Source organism: Schistocerca piceifrons, chromosome X (assembly GCF_021461385.2).
Source record: "Schistocerca piceifrons isolate TAMUIC-IGC-003096 chromosome X, iqSchPice1.1, whole genome shotgun sequence".
In the NCBI taxonomy this organism is placed as follows: domain Eukaryota; kingdom Metazoa; phylum Arthropoda; class Insecta; order Orthoptera; family Acrididae; genus Schistocerca; species Schistocerca piceifrons.
In genome coordinates, this window is record NC_060149.1 from 864496326 (window position 1) to 864501330 (window position 5005).

Below are 5005 nucleotides of genomic sequence, written 5' to 3' on the forward strand. Positions count from 1 at the left end.
TGAAACCGAATCCTCATTCTTATGCTTCGTCACGAGTAGGATTACCGTTTGATTTAATCTTTTATTTTAACTATTATTTAATTTCTTCATTATTATGAATTTATTTAAGTTAATAAGACTGAACTAAAATGAGGCAATTTTCTTGGCAATTTTAATTTTACAATGTACTAAAGAAATTTTGTCGTAGTAATGTTTTTCACAAATTTGAAATCTATTTGTTTAACCTTCATTCAGCATATTATGAATTTATTTGAATCTGGATGTATTTATCATTGTTATGCAATTACATGCAATACCTGAACATAATTTCCTGTAGGTCGTAAAAATATTAATGGATAGAGTACCTATTTGACAGGGCCTATGCCATTGTCTACTTGGAAGAGACGAAATGAAAGATAAACAGAGCGTGACAGATAGAAAACGGAAGAGAGAGGGAGAAAAATCGGGAGAGGACAGCGCACAAAAATGTGCTTGAGTACAAGGTCCTGATCCGTTCATTCTGCCACTACGAGTTTTGCTACATATAATTCATATGTAGCAAAGTGAAAGTATGTGAGTTGTTCCTCTACCACGTGTTTCAAAATTATTTACCGTTCCCAAAATACATTGAGCCTAAAACTGATACTCTCAAAAAATTACTCTAAGTCGATTTCTTAGAAAACTCTTATTCTCTTTTGAAATTTTAAAAATCTACTCTACGAATAGTTACGAAGGTCATATGTAAGTTTCAGGTTGTTTGAAATATTGGCGTAGTGAAAATTTACACAGAGTTGAAAGAATTTGCTACTATTCACTCCCAATAGTACCATAAGAGAAAGTATGTGCACCACTTGTTCTTTTTGTTCGATTTTTGGAAGTCTGGGCAATGAAAGGATACTTCATGGTTTTCAAAGTATAGAACATAAAATGACACACATTTGTCAATGAATAACACAATAAACATTTCGTGATGAAACACGAATTTATATTGCCAGCACATTGGCACTTAATACAAAATAGCAACATATATGGCTTAATTTAGGTGCTGGTATCACCGGTAGTTGTCTCCATCATCGACGACTCAGGTTCCAAATGGGAAAACAGAGAAGAACATTGGTTTTCCCTAGATGACAAAACTGATGTAGTTAATGGGGATGGAGATCGAGGGAGATTTCCAGCACAATATCCTTTTTACTGTTGGGGAAAAATATCTTTGTTCACGTGTTCTTCGCCAAGTTTGTACCTCAGTGGGCTCAGCATGTATCACAGAGACGAGAAGAGCGTTCCACGCTCACCTGTGTTGCTGGGATAGCGAGAACGATACAGTGAAGTGCATGCAATTCTGGCTGTACTAAACGTTGGAGGACATTTGCGCTCTTCTTGAGTTGCTTCGTACCTCCGAAATAACTGCTGAGTTTTGTGTTAATATATACAGCCGCTCGGTTACTCTCGCTCGGAGCTCTGTATCGCTGGGCATACTTCTCCGCCAGTAGTCGCTGAAGTTCGTCATTCTTTTCATCGGATTCATCATCCACTGCAGGACCATGTCGCACTTCTTCCTTGCCAATTTCGGTATCAATCACCGTCTGGATCTTAAACCATGTTTTACATAAGTAACAAATAGCAGCTTCCATGTCATCGCCGGCCGCTGTGACCGAGCGGCTCTATGTAGGCGCTTCAGTCCGGAACCGCGCTGCTGCTACGGTCGCAGGTTCGAATCCTGCCTCGGGCATGGATGTGTGTGATGTCCTTACGTTAGTTAGCTTTAAGGAGTTCTAACTCTAGGGGACTGATGACCTCAGATGTTAAGTCCCATAGTGCTTAGAGCCATCTGAATCGTCCACGTCATCTTCTTCCAGGAACGAAAAATATCGTGGATTTATTAAGGGGGCCGATTTGAAACCTCAGTAATCTAAAATTGCCGTATATCTCACTTCACCACTTTTATACATTTGCGCACGTTCTCTATTGCCCACTGCTATTTTCACGTTCTTCGCGAGATCGCTGCCGGGCATGTTGTCAAGTCGAAGTTTGCACTTTAGCCAAAGCGCATAAAATCTCCAAAGAGCAACCCTTCCCCTTGCAAGGCGGTTATTGGGGCTCTGATGGGCTCGAGCGCGGATATGTTGTTGTCGAGAAGGCCTCAATCGGTATCGCTAACATTGTACTCTCCTCATCTTTGTCTGTAAAAAAGAATCGCGAATAAAAGTTGTAATCCTCTTCACCGATGTCATCATGTCGTAAGACGCACCCCATCTAGTTCTGATATGTAGCGTGGGTGGAGCTTGTTGCTGTCTTCGTATGATGCGGGCGACCGTTAGAGTACGAAGATGCTTTGCTAAAGAGCGAACTTTATCGATGAGGCCATCCCATGCAAAGGACGGAGCTACAGCAATTCCGTCGTCAACAGCCAACTGCACACTCAGGCAATGAACAGTCTTCATCCCAGTCTTCCAACGTGGAAATGTCTTCACGCAAAAATCGAGTGGCTTTGAGCATATCAGCCCCGTCGTCTGTTATGAGACTCACTACGTTTTGAGAACTTCGAAGCTATCCAGCAACAGAAGAATTTCCATCTTGAGGTTGGCCCTCCGAGTGTTTTTCGAACAGTTCGACGACTCCCAGGGTCCTAACTACAATCTGCCCGCCCTTGATGTACTGGAGGTTTACTCCTAAAAAATGTCGATGGCTTTCTGGCGTTGCGTCGATTTTTGAAAAGACCTGTCTGCACTTGAATTCCTGGATTAGTTTTGCACGTACCGCGGCAGCAAACTCCGGAATGAGTGGGGGAATGGTTGCAGAATTCACGTCAGCTCTGAAAAGTCACAGATATCATTTTTTAATTTTTGGGATATTATCACCATAGAAACAAAAAATAATAATTCTGGACAGTTAAAGAAACACTAAACTTTGCATATTTTCCTTTGCAGAGCCGACAGAAAACAACAGAACTGACATTACCTATAGTATAGACAATTTCAGAGAGCTCTTATAAAAAATACATATAACATTTTCTATTTAAAAAACTTCCAACGTATACTAGGTTAGATAAAAATGATGGAAACAATAAATTAAATTATTTTACAAGTAAAAATCTATTTAGACAATTTTCTAAACCTTGTGTTGTGATGAACATATGCTGTAAAAAAAGAAATTAGTAACAAAAGTTGTTCATCATTCAAGAATACCCAATTTTTATTCTTATAACTTTTCCGTCTAGGATGAATATTTAACCAGCTATTAAACATTTTTAGATTTTATGCTTTTTCTGCAATGACATGTGAGTGTATGATATATTTTCAACTACGGGAAACGTCAGTCTTTGCTATTTTTAACATATGTCACGTCGTGACTAAAACATTCATATTTTTTTACGTACTACACGAATATGTAATAAAAAATGGGGGGTTACTATTTTAAAAAACGCAGTTGATATCCGTTTGACCCATGGCAGCGCCATCTAGCGGGCCAACCATAGCGCCATCTGGTTTCCCTCTTCAAGCTAGACAAGTTTCGTTCTTTGTAGTTTTTTCGTTTGACGCTTATTTCGTGAGATATTTGGCCCGGTCACGATCAATGGACCACCCTGTATATGTATATACATTAACAACTTTATAACGAGACATCTGCTTGCTACCTTCTCCTTAGAGATTATAACGTCATCGCGAAGAAATGTTGGTCCGTGATTTGTAACCTTTACTTTTTTAAATTTTATCTGACATAAACCTTCCTAATACGGTACCTGGTGGTGGATCACTTGCAATGCTCTTAGCAAATGCAACTCTAATGCATGATACAAGGGGAGTCCTCTTGTTTACATGACATACGTAGTAGACAATAATTTACCAAAATTACACTTAAAATAAACTAATTTTCCCTGTAGAGCAGGGGCGGGCGCAGGCAGTCTGCTTCCTCTTGCTGCACAGCATAGGACACAGGCACAGGCTACACATTTTTCCCTTAAAATTTTGCAATTGAAAGAGAATAATTACAAAAATGATTGATATGAGCCAATTTATATTGCGATGTTAGTTCTTGAGGCAATAAAAAAAGTTCAAAAAATCTTCGATGTTTGTTCGATATTGAATATAACTTGCATGACGGATTTGTTTTGTAAATCAATTTAATCAACTAACACCTTGTATTTATTTCACATTTTCCAAACGTATTTGCCGTTTCCAAGATGCAGTGACCCAAAACTGATAGTTCCAAAACAACACTCTAAGTCGATCTCCTTGAAAACGGCTTAATAAAGTTTTCTTGCAAAATTTTCCAAATCTACCCTACAAATTGTTCTTTACATCGTGTGCAAATAACTTCAAGTTCATTAAAATACTAAAAACTAAACTAAACTCCTCCCGAACAGGCTATGAAGGCCCAACGGTACAGACCGGCCGCCGTGTCATACTCAGCCCATAGGCGTCACTGAATGCGGACATGGAGGGGCACGTGGTCTCCCGGCCGTATGTCAGTTTCCGAGACCGGAGCCGCTACTTCTAAATCAAGTAGCTCTTCGTTTTCCACCCAAGGGCTGAGTGCACCCCACTTGCCTACAGCGCTCTGCAGACCGGATGGTCACCCATTCAAGTGCTAGGCCAGCCCGACAGCGCTTAACTTCGGTGATCTGACGGGAACAGGTGTTACCACTGTGGCAAGGCCGTTGGCTCATTAAAATACTAGTTATCTAAATATGAACAAACGTTAGAAAGATTTTGCCATTAGTCACTCCCGTAATAGCGTAAGTACGGGATGATATGTGCATTGTTTGTACACACTTGTTTTTTAACTATATTCATCAGTGAATTTCCTCTTATAATGCGTCTCTAGAAATTTCCTTATCTTGTTGTTATTTAGTTTTTTCAACAGTGTACTCATAGCAAAATGGATTAACGGATAACAAAACGGATTAATTCGTTACAGTTCCCAATACTAATACGTTTTGTTAAATTATGAACCTCTGGTTATTAGTTATGGGTACAGTACCGTTGTCCCTGTGCCACAGGACAGTAACGTTGTTGAGACCAGG

The 5005-nt window shown here is 39.6% G+C and overlaps 1 pseudogene; it reads right to left on the minus strand.

The window, feature by feature from the left end:
* Positions 1–4526: 4526 nt before the first annotated feature.
* LOC124723359 lies at positions 4527–4644 on the minus strand (annotated as a pseudogene).
* Positions 4645–5005: the final 361 nt, after the last annotated feature.